General features: G+C 34.1%; 1 long non-coding RNA gene across 1 annotated transcript in view; it reads right to left on the reverse strand.

Moving 5' to 3' along the window:
• Nucleotides 1-26,580, reverse strand: part of LOC109500820 — a 278,313-nt gene that overhangs the window by 188,442 nt on the left and 63,291 nt on the right. The window contains exon 2 of the long non-coding RNA XR_002743068.2: nt 5,676-5,725. This is a non-coding gene — a long non-coding RNA (uncharacterized LOC109500820). The remainder of the gene's footprint in view (nt 1-5,675; nt 5,726-26,580) is intronic.

Below are 26,580 nucleotides of genomic sequence, written 5' to 3' on the forward strand. Positions count from 1 at the left end.
AAATGAAAACTCTTGCCATTTTCCTCAGCCTGGTTCTCTAGTTGAATAGGACAGGGCTGCATACACATATTATTGCCTGCATCTGGGTAGAGCAGGATAAATAGATTGCAAATACAGCTCTCTTGTGCTATATTTATTATCACATAAATTATAAAAGCAAATATAACTATATCTTTCCTTTTGAGTTTCCCACAAAGCACAATGCTATGTATGTAGGAGAAGCTCAGGACAACATTTTATAAGATATAAATGAACAATTATCACTATAAAATATGTAGATATAGTTATAAAGGTATAGAGGTGTGTGTATCAATATCTATTCCATTCCTCCATATTTCCTCTTTTTTTTTTAATTTTTTTTAGGGGCACCTAGGTGGCTCAATTGGTTAAGTGTCCAACTTCGGCTCAGGTCATGATCTCGCAGTTGGTGGGTTTGAGCCCCGCACCAGGCTTTGTGCTGACAGCTCAGAGCCTGGAGCCTGCTTCTCTCAAAAATGAATAAATGTTAAAAAATTTTTTCTTAATGTTTATTCATTTTTTGAGAGCAAGAGAGACTTTCACAAGCAAGGGAGGGGCAGAGAGAGAAGGAAACACAATCATATCCAAAGCAGGCTCCAGGTTCTGAGCTGTCAGCACAGAACCCAAAGGGGGGCTTGAACCGACCAACTGTGAGATCATGACTAGAGCCAAAGTTGGTGCTTAACCCACTGAGCCACCCAGGTGCCCTCCCTCCCTATTTCCTCTTGTGAATGTAATACTTTAATCTACAGAAATTATTTATCATGCTCTACTTAGACTTCAGAATTAGAAAAATATCACCCCAATTCATCTTACCCATGTTATTTCTATCTTTTAGATATCAGTATTTTGATACACTTTGTGATTAAATTTTAGTAGTGGAGTTAAAATTTTCTGAAGTATATACTCTTCATCACATCAACCCTGAGATCAGTGGCATTTGAGTGGCTTCCAAGGCATTCCTGCAAATTACTAGGGACTGATAATTATCACACATTTCACACCTTGAGGTAATAAAATCCCAAACAATACAATCAGATACTGTGGAATGTGTAGTTAACCTTTCATGAAAAAAAAATTTTTTAGTGTCTTAAATCAAAACTGCATCTTCATCTTCTTTATGCTTGTGTTTGGGAAAAATAAATAGGCCAATGAATTGCTGTATTCCCAAACTGCATGCTTTTAAAAGAGTAACACATAATCATCTGATCAATTTTGTTCTAGGCAATTATGTTGAAATGGTCATCATGAGACATAAAGAGCGATTGTTTTTTTAGTCAAGTCTACATCAGAGATACAAAAAAATTCAGAGAAAATGAAACTTAACTATATTATGTATGAAAATTAAAGAAACATTAAAAAGTGAGAATTTTCATTTGACATTATGACTACAACCCAAATAAGAATTTAACTTTAACTTAATAGAAAATATTCTGAAATCCTGTTTTCAAAAGATGTTTAATAATACATCTCACTGACATAGACCAGAATTATTCCATTTCTATTTTGGAAGTTATTATAAATAAATTTTTAGAGTCTTACCGCTGATTACATTTCAAGGAATGTATCTCAAAATACTGATGATTATAAAAATCATATCCAACCAAATACAATTTTCTAATTTACATACTCAATTGTCCTTGAGTATATTTAATTAAAGTTCAAAAGACTTAAAATGGCATTCCCTATGTGCTAAGTAGTGTGCTAGATAATTTAAAAGATCAGTGTTATTTCCTTTAATCCTTTCAGTAAAACTGTAAATGGAAAAACCAATTTCAAACCAGTTTATTAACTTGTCCAAAGTCAAACATCTTGTGACCTATTTTGAAATTACATACTCTAAGATCACACGATTACTAAAGATACTTTATTATATTTTATATGTGCATTACATATATATAACATATATTATTATACATTATATGTTATATATATGTAATGTAATATATATAATACACATATTATATATATTAGAGAAATTCATTTATCCAACATCAAGGGAATTTCCTATAAAATTATTTTCTAGAAATTTACACCCTTAAGCATGATGTTAGTTTTACAGCTTTTTAGAAAATGTTCAAGAAATACAGTGATTGTAGGGGCACCTGGATGGCTCAGCGGGTTAAGCATCCGACTTCGGCTCAGGTCATGATCTCTTGGTTTGTGGGTTTGAGCCCCGCATCAGGCTCTGTCAGAGCCTGGAGCCTGCTTTGGATTCTGTCACCCCCTCTCTCTGCCCTTCCCCTGTGCTCGCTCTCTCTCGCTCTCTCTCTCTCTCTCTCTCTCTCTCTCAAAAATAAAATAAACATTTAAAAAAGTTAAAAAAAGAAATACATTGATTGCACTTTAACATCCCTATTAGACAGTGTTGGTCAAGTCACCAACAGGACCATAATTTCTGTAGAAAGCAATCATATATTAAGTAATACTGAAGGTCTACTTATCCTCTAGTGGAACCTGGATTATGTTTTTGTTTTTATTTTACTTTAATTATAGGATGGTTCACTTAGTTCCTTTTTTTAAAAAATGTTTTTATTTATGTTTGAGATAAAGAGATACAGAGTGCAAACAAGGGAGGGGCAGAGAAAGAGGGAGACACAGAATCTGAAGCAGGCTCCAGGCTCTGAGCTGTCAGCACACAGCTCGACATGGGGCTTGAACCCACGAACCGTGATATCAAGACCTGAGCCAAAGTCAGATGCTTAACTGACTGAGCCAACCCGGCGACCTGTCACCTAGTTCCTTTTGATTGTTAGTGTGCCTAGTTTTGGGGTGCTTCAGTTTTGTACGTCCAACCAGTTCCTTGGAATTGCAGTATGTGGAAACAAGATTTCACCTAACATTTTAAAATTGCATCTGCAGTATAAATTAGCTAGCTCAGTGGGAGGGCCCAAACATCCCTTAAACAAAACTTTATTTCAAGGTAACTTCTTCAGTGCAAGACCATTTTCATAATCACTTTACCTACGCATTCAATTGTTCAGTCACAAATATTTCATGAGCAATTACTATGTGCCATGAACAGTCTTACGTGCTAGAGAATCTGTAGGAAATAAAACAGGAAATGGTCTAGACTTCTAAAAGCTCACATTCTACTGGGAGAAACAGGCAAAGAAAAATGTACTTTCAATTTTATTAAAGTAAAACATTTAATATTTAATGATGATGAATACTATGGAGGAAAATTACATAAGAAAAAAGGAAAGAGATTTCTTGCCAGGTGGGGATGTTGGTGCAATTTTAGATGGAGTGTTCAGAAAAGGCCAGACTAAAGTGGGGGGTATCTGGAAAAAAACAAACAAAGAGCTGAATAAAGGGATACATGAAGAAGTATGTTTGTATGTTTGTCTCAGATCCATTGCTCAGCCTTCCCCTGATCTAATCAGGGATTCTGACCTAGGCTAGTGGTGTCTAGCTGGGTGTGGATAATGGGAGAACAAAAAAATGGGGGAGAAGAAAGATAACAGGCTGTTTCCTGTCCCTGGAACCCATTTTGGGCAGTACATCCAGCACTGCCTTGCTTCTGTGGCCCTAATTCTTACTGGCTGGACTAAACATAGTTTAGGATTTTTCTGGTTGACTCCAGGATGTAAGTTCTGATAACATTGCCTCCTTCCTGGGTCTCTTTTGCTCAAGGCTGGATGGTTCCTCCTGTAGCTAATCTATGTGTTCTTAGCATTTCCAACACGTGTTAAACCAATTCCATCTGTTAAATCTCCTACTTCAAAATATTTAAGTGCTTGTTTTCAATACTTTAAAAAGTTGATGAATTAATATTTGGACCCTGATAATAGAGAAGTTTAGAGAATAAGACTCATGGTCACCTATTTATTTTTGAGAGAGAGAGAGAGAGAGAATAGGGGATGGGCAGAGAGAGAGGGAGACATAGAATCCAAAGTAGTCTCCAGGCTCTGATCCATCAGCACAGAGCCCTAAGCAGGGCTTGAATTCACAAACCATGGGATCATGACCAGAGCCAAAGATGGAAGCCTAACTGACTGAGCCACCCAGGCACCCTCCAAAGACTTTTTAATGAAGGAGTGAGATGATCTCATTTACGTTTTAACATAACCTTTCCTGAAGGGGACAATAGCAGAAGTAGGGAGACAGATTCAAAAGGTAGTAAAATATTTTGGTGAAAACTAATTGTGACAGGAGAATAACTGGGGTGGTGACAAGGAGTTATCAGATTATAAACAGATTTTGATGGTCAAGCCAACAAGATTTGAAGATGAATTGGATATGGTAAACAAAAAAAGGATATGTTGAGTTTCAAAAGTATATTTGACATTTCAGTGGAAATGCTGGGTATATGGGAATAAATTATATGAATAGAAATTGAAGTGAAAAATTCTGACCTATAGACACAATTAGGAAATCATGAGATATAAATAGTATTGTTAAATGTGATGATAGAAATAGTATTTTATATTTTAGCCATGAGACTGAAGGACATCACCAATGATATTCCTTCCTTATTTGTAGTGTTTTAGGGTAGTTGAGTTTATCAATATAGAAATAATATAGAAATAATTCTATATTATAGAATAATATAGAAACAATTTCTATATTGTTGAGATTAACAATATAGAAACAATATAGTTTTCTTTTAAGTTGTAGAATCTTATATTTTAAATATTCTGAGGCACCTGGGTGGCTCAGTCAGTTAAGCGTCCAACTTCGGCTCAAGTCATGATCTTGCGGTTCATGAGTGTTGACAGCTCAGAGCCTGGAGCCTGCTTCAGATTCTGTGTCTCCCTCTATCTCTCTGCCCCTCCCCTGCTCACGCTCTGTCTCTCTCTGTCTCAAAAATAAATAAACATTAAAAAATAGTTTTAAATAGGTTCTTGCTAAAGTATTCACAATGAGGAGTCATACATCTATTCCAAGTATTCCAGAGCTTGTCTTTTGTTTATATTACTTAAGTCTCTGTTACAAGCCCAGCTCATACTAAACTGGAACTTTGTAAGACACTTGTGGTATCTCACACAATCCTAGAGCAGTACCATTGGGGCTTTAATTTGTCAGGACTCATCTGTGTCTCCTGCCCCAATCTCCATGTATATCTACTGGATTTTCCTTTTCCCTGAAGACCAACTTTCTCCACATGGCACAAAGTATATTTACCAACAACTCTGCATCTTTATACCTTATGACTTGTATGATTCAGTGAAAAAAAAAATTGTCAGAAAAACAAGAGGGAAAGAACCAAAAAAAAATGTATGTTCAGTACAGTTCTCAAAGCCAATTTAACAGTTTATTAAGAAAATATGTTTTCCATTCTTTTCATTCATTGCCTACATATATATTGAACATGAAGTGAATAGTATTTCTTCTTCAAAAATATATAAGGATAAAAATGATAGCAGCACTAGAAACCATTTTCATTTTATACAATTTTTAAAAATAATTTCTCACATTTTATTCCGGATCTCATAAATAGAGTTAAGACTGCTGTAACCATTTATCTGTAGTGCATTTGATCAGTACACAACAAAAGTTAACATTGGTGACATTTAAAAAGTGTGATATCCACTAGAAAAATACATGGGCAAAGATTATTTGGTTTAAATCAAATACTCTATGCACATTTTAGGATTACTTCGATAACTGTATTAAAAAAATGACCTTGAAACTATGAAGCATGCTGAACTTACCAGAGTACGATGTAATGATAAATTATTCAATACTGCATGTGAAGATAGATCTAAAAAACAGAAAAGAGACATATTTCTGTCATTTATTCAACAGGTATGTATTGAGCTGTCTCTTCTTTTCAAGGGATGGCAGCATTGTAGTTCTGGAGAAAGAAAAAAATAAACTGAAATGATATATTTGTGTAACTGCAAATATTAGACAGAAAAGAAACAATTTGAGTTTATTAATTAGGAGTCCAACCACCCTATCCAACGAATATTTCCAGAATTACTTCCATCATTGCTACAACACAGTGTAACCCCCATCCTCTCTCCCAATGAACAATGCAGAAAACAGATATGTCTAGCCCTGACTCTACTCTTGCTACACTTGCTATTCTCCACACAAAATTCAGAGTCATCCTTATAAAATAGCAACGAGATAAAGCCACTTTCTCTGTCAACCCTTTGATGGCATTTTATTCTGAGGTTGTAGGAAAACAAAGTTCTTCCCTTGGTGTATGCCATCTGGTCCCTAGCTCACTTTCAGAATTATCCTTCATTAAAAAAAAGAAAGAAAGGATTATCCTTCATTTTCACGACTCTTTCTATTTCTTTCTGTGATCCATCCCTGGGCCACTCTGCCATTCCTTGATTGTGTCAGGTGACGCCTACCTAAAGCATGTAGACTTGCATTTCTGTCTGGAATTCTCTTCATCCTAGGTCTGCTCTCATCATTCCACACAGCATCCCGGGCTCTTTAGATGCCATCTCTTCACAGTGCTCATTCTAGACTGTCAACTCTCTGTCCTACGAATTACATTAATTTTCTTTATAATATTTATCTCTGTCAATACTGTGTATATTTATTTGTTCAATATAATCTTCCCCAAATAATATGTAATACCCTGCAGAGTACAGCTTTTGCCTGATTGCTCTATACCATGGTATACAAGCGATATGCCATAAATTCTTGCCTAATTTATTAACTTACTCATTTCACCCATACATATTATTATCCCAACTGACCACTTTCTAGCTCTGAAAGCTTATGGAAATAAGCAAACTCTCTTCAGCAAAATGGCTATATGATACTTATTTCATATGCAAAATGTTTATAATATTGTCTAGCACATTTAAATGCTTACTGAAGGTTCTTTATTATATTCTCATTTTGTTACATCATTATCCACATTTCAAAAAATGTGTTATTGCACTCATGTAAGGGAAAATGTGTATATATCAAATACATACAGTATTTTCATTACCCTATCTGTATTAGAGTCCTGGCTATCAAGAGGTTGCTTGAGGAGGGGCGCCTGGGTGGCTCAGTCAGTTAAGCAGCCAACTTCACCTCAGGTCATGATCTCGTGGTCCGTGAGTTCGAGCCCCACGTCGGGCTCTGTGCTGACAGCTCAGAGCCTGGAGCCTGTTTCAGATTCTGTGTCTCCCTCTCTCTGACCCTTCCCCGTTCATGCTCTGTCTCTCTCTGTCTCAAAAATAAATAAACGTTAAAAAAAAAAGTTAAAAAAAAAACGAGGTTGCTTGAGGAGGCAAAAGTCCTTACTACACAAAACTATCTATTTATGAAGTGACCACAATCAATTTCCCCCCCAAATAGTTGATTTATTAAGTTATAGTCCATATTCTCATCTAAATTGTATTATACTTTAATATTTTCCTAATATTTAATTTCAATTTTTATTTTTTACTTCAAGTTGATCTCTTCCAATAACCAACTGGAAGAACTATTCTCAAACTATACAATCTTTGATCTTTTGTTCATCTTCAAAGACCATGGAAATAAATGCATGTGCATAATGTTTAAGATGAAATAAACTGTCAGTAATCTTTCTTTTCTTATTATCAATGGTAGAATAAACTTAAATAAATAGAATTTACTTTTTATGTACTTTGCTTTTGAGGAATAAAAGGTAGGAGACATGAGAGTATGCTATCAGTGTATGTCTAAAGATCAGTGCATAGTCAATCAAATCTCTCACACTTATTCACACACAGTCCTCTGCAATAACATCTAGTCATGGCTCTCTGCACTGTGTTTGAAGTTCCTTTGCTATGTTGTTGCAATATTCGATATGGATCCAATCACAAGAGAACTTTCTTTTGAAACTAAGAAAACAATGGGTTTTTTTGCAACAAAAATAATTAAGAGCTTGAACATTTTTCATATGGTTTTGCACTGACATGACAATAATGTTCAGAGAATTGATTGATTTTTCTAAGGACTAATTTTCCTACCAGTCAGCCGAATGTTAAAATGGAACCATATAATAGCATTAATGTACTGTGAAAAGACAGTAAAAACAGCATCCATATCATAAGTCTAATTAATCAAATTTTTGCTGCTATTGCCAATGAAATGATATCTTCAAATACTTAAAGTTTTCCAAGTTTGATCACAAACATAGCCCAAGACCTAATATCTACAGTATGCAGGTTACCAGACAGTTTTATCGGCGTTGGATACGGCTTTATTTCAGATGAATTTAATCAAGATGTGGACAAGAATCTTACAAAAGCTGACACCATCAAGGGAATGATTCACCCTATAGGGTGGGAGGAATATTTATTATTCCCTGAAATACTTGTTGTACAACTTCTGAGAAGATTGAAAATGTCTTGTTATTAAATATGTCACTACCTATTTAAACAGAAACTAATACTACTAAATATAAAAACCATTACCTTTTGGTTATTTTACTACATACCAAGTAAACAGGAATATTTAGTTTGCTTTATAAAGTATGTATTATTATTATTATTATTATTATTATTATTATTATTATTATTTACAGAGAGAGAGATAGCATACACATAAGTGGAGGAGGGGCCGAGGTAGAGAGAGAATCTTCAGCAGGCTCAATGATCAGCACAGAACCTGATGCGGGCTCAGTCTCACAACCATGAGGCCATGAACTGAGCCTAAATCAAGAGTAGGATGCTTAATGGGACGCCTGGGTGGCTCAGTCGGTTAATTGTCTGACTTCAGCTCGGGTCATGATCTCACAGTTCAGGAGTTTGACCCCATGTCGGGCTCTGTACTGACAGCTTAGCGCCTGGAGCCTGCTTTGAATTCTGTGTCTCCTTCTCTCTCTGCTCCTCCCCTGCTCATGCTCTGCCTCTCTCTGTCCTTCAAAAATAAAAACATTTAAAAAAAATTAAGAGTAGAACACTTAACTGATTCAACCACTCAGATGCCCCTCTGAAATATCTTAATTATTGTAGCAACACTGTTGATTTTTATTTACATATGTATTTTAATATATTTTTAAGTTTATTTATTTTGAGATTGAAAGAGACAGAGAGAGTGTGGGGAGGGACAGAGACAGAGGGAGAGAGAAAATCCCAAGCAGGCTCTGCCCTGTCAGCCCAGAGTCAAGTACGGGGCTTGAACTCATGAATGGTGAGATCATGACCTGAGCTGAAATCAACAGTAGGATGCTTAACTGACTGAGCCACTCAGGTACCCCTGGAAACAGTGTTTAATACCCACCTTTACAATTGTGGAAACTGAGGCTCATGGAGTTTATTTTGCTCATGTTGTAATAGGATTTGTGGTCACATAGATCTGGTTCCAAAGCTCATAATTTTTATGGCTTAAATAAACTATCTATTGAAATAGACTAGAATTTAAATGAATTTTCTTAATGAGGAATATTTTAAATGAAAAATAATTTTTTATGCATTGCAGTCTCTACTACAACTAGGGTATAATTTATATCATAAGGAGTTGAAATTTGGAAAACCAATATAACTAAACTAAGGAATATTTCTTCCTTGTAATTAAAAATTGGAACCTTTTCATAAGAAGTTCAAGTAAAGTTGGACAGTATGACATGAACAGGTTGACTACTGTGAAGGCATTATAAATTCAAGTGGATTTGATGGAACCAGAACAGTTAAATTGAATATTCAACAGATGCGTGTGCTAAACCATACAACTAATCTGAAAGTGCAAAAATGGAATTAGTTAATATGATGAAACTCATCCTTCTCATTATGGCAGGAGTCACTTCACAGACCTTGAAGGGGGTAGCTTGATCTATTCAAGGTTCTGAAAGGAAAAAAAACCTGCAACCACGCATACTCTTCTGACAGGCTGAGGTTCCAGTACTTCTCAGTTATGTGGTCTTTGCACAGTATTTATCTCTAAGTTCTGTGTGCTACGTTTCTGTGAAATGCAGGGCTAATAGCATATACCTTTGAGACTAAGTTCAAGTAAAATAATGTCCTAAACTACACAGCTTATTGTAGTGTTAAAATAAGAATCATCTTGCTCATCCTGATCACTAAGACAAAACATCTGCAAATTAGTACGCCTGTAATGGAGATGCAGATTTAACAAACTATCATTTCATATTATCTTTAATTACTCCAGTCTTCCTCAAAGTTGCACAAGCAAGAGAATTTAAATATTTTAATTAAATGATATCTCTTTCAAAAAAATCAATTATCTTCTTGAAAGAGCAGTATCTGTACCAAAATTTCATAAAATTATATCAAAGGATGCTAAAAATCTAATACATATCCTGTATCTGATATTTTCCATATAAATAAGTTTTCAGGACAATATAAAAAGGAAACTCTTTATATATAATAAAGATAATTTATCAAAACCAACCACACATTTTTCCAAGTAAAAAACAATTTCAAATGAAATCAGAAGCTATAGTGGGGTATCTACTATCACCATTACTATTAAATATTTCTTAGAATGTCCAGAAAATTCAGTAAGACCAGATCACAAAAATCTGGCAGAAAAAAAAATAAAAATGAGAACTAAAATTAACTCCTATTGTTAATTATTACATACACTCAAAGATATTTTAGTAAAAAAAAATTAAATTATTAAAAGAACTGTTAAAGTGGAGAGTTGTAAGTTTTACCCATTTGAGAAAAATAAATGTGAAATAGGAATTGGAAAAAAATATTGATTTCAAAATAATGATAAAAACAAAACTCTTATACATATACCTTAAGGTGTAATTTATTTGTAACTTATCCATATATAATTCTGGTAGTTTTGGCAAATGCATGTAAATCAACATGTATAATAGTTCTATCACCCTCCACTATTTCCCTCATGTCCCTTCTAGCCAACAATTTCACCACCCTAACCCCCTAGAAATACTGATCTCAGTCCTGTCCCTGTGGTTTTGCCTTTCCATAATTCCATATAGATACACCCAGCGTGTAGCCTTTTGAGTCTGACTTATACTGAATGCATTTGAGATTCATCAACATTACTGGATATACTAGTAGCTCATCTTTTTTATGGCTGAGTAGTATTCCTTTATACGTATTTAACATAGTGTATACATGCCCCAGTTAAGGGACCTGTAAAATGAGAGACAAATTTTCTAAAGAATTTAGTTATTATTATAATGAATAACAAAAAACTATAGGTACCATGAACCATACAGTCCAATCTGGCATTTAACCTGAAATATGAAGAATAAGTATGAATTAGCTGAATACTAGAGTAAAAGAAAGTTAAAAAGATGTAATGGTTTCCACCAACTTAGGCAGGCCAAATAGAATAAAATTTTATTATTTTTATTTTTTTTAATTTTTAATTTTTTATTTATTTTTTTTTATATGAAATTTATTGACAAATTGGTTTCCATACAACACCCAGTGCTCACCCCAAAAGGTGCCCTCCTCAATACCCATCACCCACCCTTACCTCCCTCCCACTCCCCGTCAACCCTCAGTTTGTTCTCAGTTTTTAACAGTCTCTTATGCTTTGGCTCTCTCGCACTCTAACCTCTTTTTTTTTTTTCCTTCCCCTCCCCCATGGGTTCCTGTTAAGTTTCTCAGGATCCACATAAGAGTGAAACCATATGGTATCTGTCTTTCTCTGTATGGCTTATTTCACTTAGCATCACACTCTCCAGTTCCATCCACGTTGCTACAAAAGGCCATATTTCATTTTTCTCATTGCCACATAATATTCCATTGTGTATATAAACCACAACTTGTTTATCCATTCATCAGTTGATGGACATTTAGGCTCTTTCCATAATTTGGCTATTGTTGAGAGTGCTGCTATGAACATTGGGGTACAAGTGGCCCTATGCATCAGTACTCCTGTATCCCTTGGATAAATTCCTAGCAGTGCTATTGCTGGGTCATAGGGTAGGTCTATTTTTAATTTTCTGAGGAACCTCCACAATGCTTTCCAGAGCGGCTGCACCAGTTTGCATTCCCACCAACAGTGCAAGAGGGTTCCCGTTTCTCCACATCCTCTCCAGCATCTATAGTCTCCTGATTTATTCATTTTGGCCACTCTGACTGGCGTGAGGTGATACCTGAGTGTGGTTTTGATTTGTATTTCCCTGATAAGGAGCGACGCTGAACATCTTTTCATGTGCCTGTTGGCCATCCGGATGTCTTCTTTAGAGAAGTGTCTATTCATGTTTTCTGCCCATTTCTTCACTGGGTTATTTGTTTTTTGGGTGTGGAGTTTGGTGAGCTCTTTACAAATTTTGGATACTAGCCCTTTGTCCGATATGTCGTTTGCGAATATCTTTTCCCATTCCATTGGTTGCCTTTTAGTTTTGTTGGTTGTTTCCTTTGCTGTGCAGAAGCTTTTTATCTTCATAAGGTCCCAGTAATTCACTTTTGCTTTTAATTCCCTTGCCTTTGGGGATGTGTCGAGTAAGAGACTGCTACGGCTGAGGTCAGAGAGGTCTTTTCCTGCTTTCTCCTCTAATGCTTTGATGGTTTCCTGTCTCACATTTAGGTCCTTTATCCATTTTGAGTTTATTTTTGTGAATGGTGTGAGAAAGTGGTCTAGTTTCAACCTTCTGCATGTTGCTGTCCAGTTCTCCCAGCACCATTTGTTAAAGAGGCTGTCTTTTTTCCATTGGATGTTCTTTCCTGCTTTGTCAAAGATGAGTTGGCCATATGTTTGTGGGTCTAGTTCTGGAGTTTCTATTCTATTCCATTGGTCTATGTGTCTGTTTTTGTGCCAATACCATGCTGTCTTGATGATGACAGCTTTGTAGTAGAGGCTAAAGTCTGGGATGGTGATGCCTCCTGCTTTGGTCTTCTTCTTCAAAATTCCTTTGGCTATTCGGGGCCTTTTGTGGTTCCATATGAATTTTAGGATTGCTTGTTCTAGTTTCGAGAAGAATGCCGGTGCAATTTTGATTGGGATTGCATTGAATGTGTAGATAGCTTTGGGTAGTATTGACATTTTGACAATATTTATTTTTCCAGTCCATGAGCAGGGAATGTCTTTCCATTTCTTTAAATCTTCTTCAATTACCTTCATAAGCTTTCTATAGTTTTCAGCATACAGATCCTTTACATCTTTGGTTAGATTTATCCCTAGGTATTTTATGCTTCTTAGTGCAATTGTGAATGGGATCAGTTTCTTTATTTGTCTTTCTGTTGCTTCATTGTTAGTGTATAAGAATGCAACTGATTTCTGTACATTGATTTTGTATCCTGCAACTTTGCTTAATTCCTGTATCAGTTCTAGCAGACTTTTGGTGGAGTCTATCGGATTTTCCATGTATAATATCATGTCATCTGCAAAAAGTGAAAGCTTGACCTCATCTTTGCCAATTTTGATGCCTTTGATTTCCTTTTGTTGTCTGATTGCTGATGCTAGAACTTCCAGCACTATGTTAAACAACAGCAATGAGAGTGGGCATCCCTGTCGTGTTCCTGATCTCAGGGAAAAAGCTCTCAGTTTTTTCCCCATTGAGGATGATGTTAGCTGTGGGCTTTTCATAAATGGCTTTTATGATCTTTAAGTATGTTCCTTCTATCCCGACTTTCTCAAGGGTTTTTATTAAGAAAGGGTGCTGGATTTTGTCAAAGGCCTTTTCTGCATCGATTGATAGGATCATATGGTTCTTCTCTTTTTTTTTTGTTAATGTGATGTATCACGTTGATTGATTTGCGAATGTTGAACCAGCCCTGCATCCCAGGAATGAATCCCACTTGATCATGGTGAATAATTCTTTTTATATGCCGTTGAATTCGATTTCTTAGTATCTTATTGAGAATTTTCGCATCCATATTCATCAGGGATATTGGCCTGTAGTTCTCTTTTTATACTAGGTCTCTGTCTGGTTTAGGAATCAAAGTAATACTGGCTTCATAGAATGAGTCTGGAAGTTTTCCTTCCCTTTCTATTTCTTGGAATAGCTTGAGAAGGATCGGTATTATCTCTGCTTTAAACGTCTTGTAGAACTCCCCTGGGAAGCCTTCTGGTCCTGGACTCTTATTTGTTGGGAGATTTTTGATAACCGATTGAATTTCTTCGCTGGTTATGGGTCTGTTCAAGCTTTCTATTTCCTCCTGATTGAGTTTTGGAAGAGTGTGGGTGTCCAGGAATTTGTCCATTTCTTCCAGGTTGTCCAATTTGTTGGCATATAATTTTTCATAGTATTCCCTGATAATTGTTTGTATCTCTGAAGGATTGGTTGTAATAATTCCATTTTCATTCATGATTTTATCTATTTGGGTCATCTCCCTTTTCTTTTTGAGAAGCCTGGCTAGAGGTTTGTCAATTTTGTTTATTTTTTCAAAAAACCAACTCTTGGTTTCGTTGATCTGCTCAACAGTTTTTTTAGATTCTATATTGTTTATTTCTGCTCTGATCTTTATTATTTTTCTTCTTCTCCTGGGTTTAGGCTGCCTTTGCTGTTCTGCTTCTAGTTCCTTTAGGTGTGCTGTTAGATTTTGTATTTGGGATTTTTCTTGTTTCTTGAGATAGGCCTGGACTGCAATGTTTTTTCCTCTCAGGACTGCCTTCACTGCGTCCCAAAGCGTTTGGATTGTTGTATTTTCATTTTCGTTTGTTTCCATTTATTTTTTAATTTCTTCTCTAATTGCCTGGTTGACCCACTCATTCATTAGTAGGGTGTTCTTTAACCTCCATGCTTTTGGAGGTTTTCCAGACTTTTTTCTGTGGTTGATTTCAAGCTTCATAGCATTGTGGTCTGAAAGTATGCATGGTATAATTTCAATTCTTGTAAACTTATGAAGGGCTGTTTTGTGACCCAGTATATGATCTATCTTGGAGAATGTTCCATGTGCACTCGAGAAGAAAGTATTCTGTTGCTTTGGGATGCAGAGTTCTAAATATATCTGTCAAGTCCATCTGATCCAATGTCTCATTCAGGGCCCTTGTTTCTTTATTGACCGTGTGTCTAGATGATCTATCCATTTCTGTAAGTGGGGTGTTAAAGTCCCCTGCAATTACCACATTCTTATCAATAAGGTTGCTTATGTTTATGAGTAATTTTTTTATATATTTGGGGGCTCCGGTTAGAATAAAATTTTAATATCAAAGATAAAAATTACATCCAGAAATATACCCCCCAAAATTTATTCAATCTTTGACAAGGAAACAAAGGCTATACAACTGGAAAAAATACAATCTTTTAAGTAAATGCTGCTGGAACAATTGGACATCCACACGCAAAAAAAAAAAAAAATGAATCTAGACATAGATCTTATACTTTTTATAAAAAATAACTGAAAATGGACTATAGGCCTAAGTATCAAGTACAAAACAATAAAACTCCTAGAAGATAACACAGGAGAAAACATAGATGAACCTGAGTATGATGCAGACTTTCAGAAAAAACACCAAATGCATAATCCATGAATGAAATAATTGATAAGCTGTAGTTAAGATTTTTCTAAAAACTTCTGATCTAAGAAAGACCTTGTCAAAATAATAAGAAACCACAGATGAGAAGAAAATATTTGCAAAGCACGTCATAAAGGACTGTTACCCAAAATGTACAAAGAACTCTTAAACTCTGAGAAAATAAATAACCTGATTAAAAAATGGACCAAGGACCTGGAAACCTCACTATGGAAGATATACAATAAGAAATACTTTAAAAGATGTTGTACATTATATTACACACACACACACACACACACACACACACACACACGAATATTACTCAGCCATAAAAAAATAAAATCTTGCTGTTTAGAATGACATGGATAGATCTAGAGAGTATAACTCTAAGTGAAGTAAGTCAGAGAAAGACAAATACCATATGATTTCACTCATATGTGGAATTTAAGACACAAAACAAATGAGCAAAGATAAAAGAGAGAGAGAGAGAGAGAGAGAGAGAGCAAGAGGAACCAAAAAACAGAGTATTAACTATAGAGAATAAACTGATGATTACCAGAGGGGAGGTGGGTGGGAGGATGAGTGAAATAGCTGATGGAGATTAAGGAGTACACTCATTGTGATGAGCACCAAGTGATATATGGGATTGTTGAATCATTATATTGTACACCTGAAACTAATATAATACTGTATGTTAACCATACTAGAAATAAAACAGAAAAAAAAGCTATTCCACATCATCATATGTCATCAGGGAAATGCAATAACAATTAAATTACAACAACTATTAAATACCAAAACACACCTATTAGAATGACTAAAATCCAGAACACTAACACCACCACATGCTGGTGAGGATGTGAGCTAACAGGAGTTCTCAATACATTGCTGGTAAGAATGAATAGTATAGCTACTTGGAAAGATATTTGGGCAGTTTCTTACAAAACTAAGTATATTCTTGCCATATGATCCAGCAAGCATGCTCCTACAAATTATTTGAAAACTATGTCCCTTCAACTCCTATATATTTGCAACCAAACAGGATGCCATTCACTGAAAGGATAAACTGTGGCATAAGCAGACAATGGAATATTATTCAGCACTAGAAATAAATGAACTATCAAACCATGGAAAGACATGGAGAAATCTTAAGTGCACACTACTAAGTAAAAGAAAAGCCATTCTAAAAAGGCTAAATAGAATATAATTACAAATAATGACATTCTGGCAAAGATAAAATTATGGAGACTGTAAATAGCTCAGTGGTTGCCAGTGGGAAGGGGGGGGAGAGAGGGATTAAATAGGTGAAAGAGGATTTTTAGAGTACTGAAACTATTCTGTATGATACTGTAAGGTGGGTCCATGTCATTATACATTAATCAAAACCTATAGTATACAAAACACCTAGAGTAAACCATAATATAAACTATGGCTGTTGCGTGTTAATGATGTGTTAATATAGGTTCATCAATAAATATACCATTCTGATGAGGGAGGCCAATAACGAAAGAGTCTCTGTGTGTGTAGGGGTGGAGAGGTAGAAGATACATGGGAACTCTTCTTTGTGCTTAATTTACTATGGAACTAAAACATTTTTAAAAATTTAATTTAATTTATATTAAAAAATGGCTAACACAAGGAAATAAAATGAAAACAGACAAAATGTCCCTGAAAATCAATAAAAACTTTGAACTTAAAAATTATTCTATAGATGATCTTAATAAGAATGGTCATTAATGCAAGTTAGATATTTGTTTTGGAAGATCAAATAAAAGGGATAGGTTATGATGCAGAATAAAAATACAAAGAAATAAAATCATATATAAAAATAATTCTTGAAATAGAAGAAACATTTTTAAGGTAAGGACAGTACATTCTTGAGGTAGCAAAGACTCAGAAAATACATTTCTATCTGTGACAGGAAAGAATTTCTTAAGCAAGATAGCATATGCAGAGGTCATATCGAAAATATATGTTATTACAATCACATAAAGCACATTGATTTATGTGTAATAAGAGATCAGCATAAAAGATAAATGTGAAACTGAGAAAATATTTACAACATATAAAAATAAATTCTAGGGGTGCCTGGGTGGCTCAGTTGGTTAAGTGTCTGACTTCAGCTCAGGTCATGATCTCTCAGTTTGTGAGTTTGGGTCCTGCATCTGGCCCTGTGCTGACAGCTCAGAGCCTAGAGCTTGCTTCAAATTCTGTATCTCCCTCTCTCTCTCTGCCCCTCCCCAGCTCGCACTCTGTCTCTGTTTCTCTCAAAAATAAATAAATGTTAAAAAAATTAAATAAATAAATAAATTCTAACACATACAAAGATACAAAAAATTACAAAGGAATAAAAAATTGCCTATTATAAGGATGAACAAATTATATTAATAGGCAATTAATTTCACTATTACTCAGGAAAATGTAAATTAAGAATGAGATACTATCCACTTGTATCCATTAGATTGGAAATATGAAATGAGTTATTAGTATCTAATAGACGCAAGGTTTGAGTAAATGAGTATTAGGTTTGAGTAAATGAGTCATAGGTTTGAGTAAATGAGTCATAGGTTGCTGAGGGGAATATAAATAACTTTATTTATGGGGAAAATAATGTTGTAAAAGCTACCAAAATTGTAAATGCGTATAACCTTTAACCTAGCAACCATCTATTTTCTGTATTCTTTCCTGTAGATTTGTCTGACATCTGGAATTCCCCATTGCATTTATTTTTTCTGGGTCTGTTCTTCCAATTTTCCAGACTTAGTGGATCAAGTTGACTAAGGAAATGTATTCAGTATTGTATTGTATTTAGAACCCAGAGGATGTAGGTAATTTGGATTTCATGAACTCTGCCGTACCATGCCCAGCTGGGTAGCTTTCTACAGCAGGGTTTAGTTGCCTAGATATAGGTAGAGAGAGGGCAAAGAGTTTACTTGAATATTTGTGTTTAGTTTGGTTTGATTTTCCCAAGCAGAATGACAGAGGGAGAATTAGGCAAATATTAAGAGGAATGACACAATTGTAATTACAAGACAAGTCATAGCATGCTGACTAGACACGGAGAGCACTAAGGGGGGAAAATACAATGCATGGACAGGAAGAGAATAATTGGTCTGTGGGCTAAAAGTCTTGAGGTCAAAGGATAGTACGGTGACAATTTTTGACCAAATAAAAAAATGTAAAAAGAAGAGATCATCATCATCAGAAGGAATTCTGTATTAATTATTCCATATTTACAAATTTTCTCTGATGAAAATGTCTGGGATTGTCAAGGAAAAGCTTTAACCTGTAATGTGCCATTGAGGGCCTTTATGTCTCACCAGAAAGGGATTAGGAGCACAAAATCTTGCTTCTTTCCCATGTACAATATTACAGTGCAACTCATATGATCTGGAGGGAAAATGAAGAGAAAACAATCCTGGAGTGTGATGTGGGAGTGGATAGTTAAATTAAGGTAAGCAAGATGGTCATAAGAGGAGAGGAAGTCAAGGAACCAAAACACCAGATTATTGTAAGGATTTGCACAAAGATATCAAAGTCCCTTAGAATGAGTACAGAAACTAGAGTGGGCTAGAAATTTGTAAAACAAAGGCCAAAATCATCAAGGAAAACAGGTGATTGTTTAAAAGGTCACAGGTATCAGCAATTAGTAGTAGATGTAAAGTCAAATATTTTAAGCCCTAAATAAGTGTTGTGTTTTTTTATGAGATGGAAGAATCCATCATACATGGGATGATACCTTAGTATATCAGAGAAATGAGGTCATGAGGTTTTAGTCCTAGAAAAGAAAATGAATGAGTATTGAGATTCAAATGTAATTAGCACATAGTAGAATTAAATGGTGACCTGGTCAATGTTTGTTGAGTCTCTCAAGTGACTTTTACTCTGGCCAGGTTGTCTTCCTTAAAAAAAAAAAAAAAATGCTGTCAAGAAAGTTAGAAACCAAAGGGAATCTGAAGGTCTTTTTGTTCTCTTTAAAGAGGATACAATATTTTCTCAGAGGATTAGTTCAATCAAGATTTTAATTTTGGTATGACCATGGAAAGTTTCCAGAAAAGTTTCTGCATAGTGTTATCTTGGGGTTGCAAGGCTCCTTTTAACAAATGGTTATGCTCTTTGTTCTAAATACCACAGTGGTAACAGACAAAATCCACAGCTATCTAATAATGTTGTCTCATTGTACAATAATTAACCTTATTATGTTTAACAAACTAAATTTTAAAAGCAACTTTAGAGCCCAGGTAGTTTAGCTATCACACAATACAGATATTTTCTCTGAACCAGCAACAGTTTTTTCTTGTTCACCACTATAGTCTGGCACTTATCAACTTGTGTGGAGCATTGCAGGTACTGACTACATATTTATTGAATGAATAAATTTCTAGTCATGTTGCCTGCTTTTACTAAACTTGGATGCACAAGTGGATACTCTATTCTCTACTACTTTGAAAGTGTATTTAGACATACTTATCTCACTTTAACCCCTGACACTTTCTCTAGGCACAATTGAGAGTACATGCAATTATCCTTGCAGAGAATCTGCAGGTAGGCAGATCTTTCTTTTCAACCTAGCCAACTCACTCTAATTGATAGAGAAGAGTAGGCAATTATGCAAAAGAAGATCTCATTCCTCCTTGAGCCAGACTACAGACTATCTCTACTACTCTTCTCCAGCTTCAAAATATGGCGAATATTTTCTGTTTTAATATATAAAATTCCATGAACACTTAAATCACCTAGTGAATGATTACTATAATGTCAATTCCTCAACTTTTTATCTGGCATTCTTGAGACGTTAATATGCTGTATCCTTTCTTATTTCTTCTGTTTGACTTAAAATAGGCAAATGTATATTCTGTGAGAATTTATTTCAGACTTGTTTCCATTTGTGTTTTAACATTTCATACTGAAAACTAAAGGTAGGATGTTCCCATATCCATAATCCCCTAAGGATCTTTTGTTCTCGACTATACTTTGATAAAGTAACACTATGCAATTCAATCGAATTTATCTTCTCAAAAAGTTTTTCCAAATGGCTATAATATTATTTTAACTTTTCTTCAATAGATTTTGTACTAAGTAAATCACTGAAAACTACACAGGTTTTTACTACCAGTTGACCTCCTCCTGAGAAAAAGAAAAGTACCAGGACTCCATTCTCCATTTTTATTGCAACAATAGGAGAAAGATTCATGTTTAAAATTCAAAGACTGTGATTAAATTAAAAATACATGTGTTTTTAAAAATTCCAGGGGTTGATGTATTGGTTTGATTTCTTTTAAAGCTTTTGTGTTTGTTTTTCACCATATCCTCCTTCTTGGGGAAAAGTCATTAAAAATTAATCTTCAAAAATGTTTTTCATCAAGGGTTTATTTCGTTTACTGAATTATCAGAAACTCCAACAAATATTAATAAATGGCTATGCAAAATTGGAGCAAGAATTAAAGTTTTTTCCCTATGTTTACAATTTTAATAACGTATTGGGGGAAAATAGCATGGGGAGTTAAGAGAGTTAGTATTCAGTGATTTAAATCCAAGATTACTGGCCATTAATGACAATAAATAAAGGAATGCATAATGAATTAAATGAATGAATGAATGAATGAATGAACATAAGACCTTTAATACTATTACCCTTCTTGGACAGTCATTTCTTTATAATCCTTACAAACTCCTCAACTCATATGAATTCTTTATATTCCTCAGAATAGCATGATTCTTCATTCAATCAAATACAATAGGAAGAAAATATGAATATCTATTTGTGTTAGAGTTTGTTTCATTATCTCTATGATATTTATGCCAACAAAAGCAAAATCTATGCTCCCTGTTGAATATCAATAACTCCTTTAACCTATCAATCTGAACATTGTTTTTCTACTTACTCCTAGGATGCTTCATAATCAAAGATGGGAGAAACATAACCCCAAATGCCAACAACCAGTATGGAAATGCAGGATGGCCCATTTTAAAAAGGCAAAAATAAAAACACAGCAAATGAAAAGTTTAATGTCCTGCTTTTATCTCCTCCATGACTAATATGGAGTTAACAGAATGCAGGAATAAAAGAACTCTCTTGGTGTCTTCATTAATTGAGCACTGACTAGCAGTTCTTTTCATAAGGGTTGTGAAAAATGTTCCCTCTGGTAACTTTAAATCCATTTTTATAATTAGCATTTAGTTGTATTCTTAAAATGAAACCAGGTCCTTTTTGACTGCCAACACCAATTTTCAGCTCAGCAGCTAAAAAATAAGTCCTGTGCATTAAGAACAGCAGGTTTGATGACAAGTTGTAATAACTTATGGAAATTCTGTCATCATTTTACCCATGGAAAATTAATGTAATTTCTTCTAAATCTGATATTTATTATGTATTTGAAATTCTATTTGTATTCACTTTTGACAAAAATATAGATTCTATGCTTATAGACTAAAGTTTATTTAGTCTGAATCACTTCTAGTATGCTGAACACTCACGTACAAATTTCCTTCAAAAATAATAGTATATATACATATATATACATACATATATATGTATATTATTATATATGTATATATGTGTGTGTGTGTATATACATATTAATTAAAATTTATGCTATGTTCCTTGAAAAGATCTCTAACTTCAAAGGTTCAAATCCACTTATTTCATTTTTTTTTATTGCCAGAATACTGTATTAATTGTGATTATCACAATAAGATAAAAAACTTAATTTAGGCATTCATCCTTTAGGTATTTAATCAAATTTTAAAAACTTGTTTAATTAAGAATACTTATCTTTAAGTTTTGAGATGTTTATCAAGTCACCCGCATTAAAATTTTATACTCAGGAGTGAAAAAAGAATTGTCAAATTTTTCAGATAAATTTTCCATTTTTTAGAGAATTCGAGATGCCTGACCAATCAAATCCTAAGTGTTCTGTTTTTGTACTTGCCCTTCAGTTCAGTGATAGTGCTGTACAAAACTAACACATAATGAAACTGCCCTCAGAGTTGAAAAATTTAGTTGAATAAATGACAAAATATACGTATTAAAGACTATATAAATTTGAGCCAAAATTTAGTTTTAAAAGTGTTATTACATGGCTATAGAATTGTCACATCTCATTGATTGTTGGGCTAGAATCTTAGTCGGCCTGGGCCGCCATAACAAAATATCATAGACTGGGTGGCTTCCCCAACAGAAGACAAACTACTGACCAATTTTATTTCACTCTGAGTCCTTTTCTCTTGGCTTGTAGGCAGCTCCATAGTACTGTGTGCTCACATGGTCTCTTTGTGTGAATGTGAAAAGCATACTCCCTCCTGGGTGTTCCTTCCTCTTCTTATGAGAGCAACAGTTCTGTAAGATTAGGTCCTCACCTTTATGACTTAATTTAACCCTTAATCACTTTTTTAAAGGCCCTAATTATAAATACAGTGAGATTGGGGGTTAAGACTTCAATGAATTTTGGAGAAACACAATTCAGTCCATAACAGTATCTATATCTTGATTAATGGTAAATCTAAATAAGAGAAAGAAAAGAAACATCACTATTAAGGATTAAAAGTCACAAAAAAGGGTCATATAAGCTAATGAACAAACATATGCTTTCTGGAATCAGATAAAGAGCCAGATCTAAAGTAGAGGAGTAGTGATAATAGCAGAAAAAAACGCTTACTAAAAAGACAAGATCACATATTAAAGAGCTCTAAAAATTCAAATCATGTTTCAGAATCTCTCTCTCTTTCTCCCTCTTCCTCTCACACACACTATTTTCTTAAGCTGTATTATGTTACTATTCATAAAAAGTTTATGTTTTACATAATAATCTTTTGAGTATATTTATGTCCCATATTGAAATAAGTTACATAAAGTATTTAGCTAAAGAATGTGATGAACTACAGATATAAATACAGTACTAAGTATTTAGTAGTTGTTAAATGTAATTGAAAATGAGAGAAACATGTCATCTCATAATTTGCTGCTATATTACAACAGTTCACATACAATATAGTTGCACATAAGAACCTTAATTCTTACATAAAAGAGGATCTTGAGGAATGGGGCCATTTAGACACTATCAGATATTAAAATTAGCAACTAACTAATTTAACTGTATTTACCCCAGCTTCCTTTTAAGAACAAACAGCAAAGTTTTGGATATTCTTTCACTCCTAAAAGACTGAAAACACAACAAAGTTATAAAACATTGTATGTTAACTGGAATTAAGACATGTAGACAAGTATTGGAAACTTAACATTTCTTGATAATTTTTCAATGATACTCTTTTTTAAATAATCTATTAGTCTGCTGGACTGTCATATATATATATATATATATATATATATATATATATATATATATATATATATATATATCACAGATGGGGTACTTAAACAAAAGAATTTTTTCCACCACAGTTCTGGAGATTGGGAAGTATAAATTCAAACCCTGCTGTTTTTGTTGAGACCTTTCTCCCTGCCTTGAGGACAGCCACCTTCTCACTGTGTCCTCACACAGCCTTTCTAGGAGGAGGTGCAGGAGGTCTGGGTTTTGTTTCTTTTCTTATAAGGTCACCAGTTCTTTGGATTAGGGACTTACCCTTATGAGCACATTTAACTTTAGTTACCTAAGGGTCCTATCTCAAACTATAGTCACATTGGGGGTTAGGGCTTCAATATACGAATTCTGGGGGCACAATTCAGTCCATTACAATCTACACTTAATTTCAAAGAGAAAGTACTTGATTTCTTCATACTTACAACTACTCCCCAAAACAAGGCAGAGAAGCCAAAATAGAAATACAGAACCTATCTCTAATGAAACTACAAAGTCCTGTAACTCCTACACAGAAAAATAAGGGAAAACTGCCAAATATGATGATTAGTGACCCACTAGGGTCCTATCAAGAGTGGACACATTCAGTGGCCTGTCTCAGACAAAGCCTGGAGAGTATGCAGCTACACCCTAAGTACAATACACGCAGACTGGTGAACAGGATGTCCTGGCTGGTGAACAACATGATGTCAGTCAATGCCTTAAAAAAAAAAAAAAAAAAAAAAAAAAAACAAGCAGAGAAATTTCAAAGACAACCAACTTATTCTTCCAAAACTAATAACTTCTTCCACAAAAGTATTTATGGGGAAATTCTAAAAAAGAAAAAAAAAAAAACAACAACAACAACAAAACGCCTTTAAGAAGCTGACACATTTAATGCTATATAAATGGTTTCAAAGCATGGAGGAAGATAAAAAGAAACTTTCATTAATAATGCTAACATATACTACCCAAGAAATAATCACAAGGAAAAACAGAAAAATATTTAAAAACTCTATAAATATTAGCCTGTAGTATCCAGTACAACCACATAATAAATGCAGATATTTCAGGATGGCTGTTTGAAATATTTTAACATATTTCACACATTTCACTATGTTCCTAAGCAAATAATATATTTTAATGTACATATTTAATAAAAATCTATTATAAAGTTATAATAGTTAAAAAATGATAGAGCAGCAAATGTCTATCAGAATGCAAAATTTCTATAAGAAATGCATTATACTTCCCCAAAGGAGCTATTGCATTTAAATTATGGCACATTCATACAATGTAATACTGACTCGCTAATACAATAAAAAATTCATTCCTATTTGTACCAATGCAAGGCATATTATTGAGTGAAAAAGAAAGAACAGAATAGTATATGTGTGCATATATATACATATATATATGCACACATATATATTATAGTCATTTATATAAAAATAAAATTAAATGAGTACATATATACTTGTAATATATAAAATATTTGAAAATACATAGAAAAGTCACAGTAATCACTGAAAAATAGGAATTGAGAAAAATATATTTTTCATGTTATATTCTTTCCTAACATTTTAGTTTTTATAGTCATTGCATGCACTACTTACTCAAAAATAAATCAATTGATTTTCTAAAAATATACAAGCTTTCTTAAAGTGGCAAGAAATTAAAGGGTAAGGCAAGATGATTCATAGACAAAATGAGTGGTAAAAAGAAAAAATGAATAAAGGGACCAGGAAGCATGAATAAGTATATTGAGATTGCTCACTCTTTAAGACACATCCCAAACAGGACTGCTTGCAAGGACTCTCTGACTGGGTGCTCTAAATTCAAATAATTTACACTTCTCCTATAGCCCAAAGCACATTCTTTATTTCTCCTATACTTTATACCCTGTAGCATAGTAATTAATTTGCATACTTTAATCTCTCATACCTTAGTACCTTTCCCATGCTATTAACTTTTGTTAACCTTTCTTGAATAGATAAGATCCATCCTTCAAAAAGTTTTGGCTCAGGCATTATTTCCTTTTGAAAGCCTGGTTAGTCTAAGTTTTTAGTTTTCCAAGAACTCCCTCTTGATTCTTCTATGAATCCTTTTATCCTCCTACATGTTATACCCAAAATTACTTTTTATAGTTTTGTAATTTTTCCTTTCTAGGCCATAAGGTTAGTTTTGAGGAGTATGTTACATGTTTCAGTTCATTCAAACTTGAGTCTTGAGGCTAAAAAAAAAAACTACACATTACTTGTCCTATTAAGTAGGAAATCCTTGGACTCATCCTTGGAAGGAATACAGATGCTATTTCTTATCTAAGTCTAATCAATCACACCAGCTCACCTTTGAGAAAGATCGTAGTATTCCTAATCTCAGTCTAATTTCTGAGCACATAAAAAGTTGCTTTGAGCTAGTATAATTAGCCTCAAATTATATTAGAGAGCAGCCAGAAACAAAGTAATAAAGGGAAATAGCATTTCCTAAATTTTCTGCTATAATTTCATAAAAGGATAAGACTAAACTATGTTGACTCAGTGCCTTAATTACGTTAATTCAAACAGTCTTATTTCTTAGTCTTACCTGTTTTAATATTAACATTAAGTTTATACTTAAGTTAACTCAAAAAACATCACATAATCCTCACTTTTTTATGTCACTCATTAAGTTCAATAAAGTTAGCTTTTTAAAATTATTCCAAAATTCAATTTCAAAATTCAAATTTCAAAATTATTCTTGCTGCTCTTACCCATAATATTAAAAAGCCATTGTTGAGAACAATCATTCTGCTTACCCAAGAGAATGAAAAAAATGTGATTTGTTTCTGTTTTCCTGAAAAAAAATTAAGCAGACTTTTTTTTAATTTTTTTTCAACGTTTATTTATTTTTGGGACAGAGAGAGACAGAGCATGAACGGGGGAGGGGCAGAGAGAGAGGAAGACACAGAATCGGAAACAGGCTCCAGGCTCTGAGCCATCAGCCCAGAGCC

This window comes from Felis catus, chromosome B3 (genome assembly GCF_018350175.1).
Source record: "Felis catus isolate Fca126 chromosome B3, F.catus_Fca126_mat1.0, whole genome shotgun sequence".
NCBI classification, from domain to species: domain Eukaryota; kingdom Metazoa; phylum Chordata; class Mammalia; order Carnivora; family Felidae; genus Felis; species Felis catus.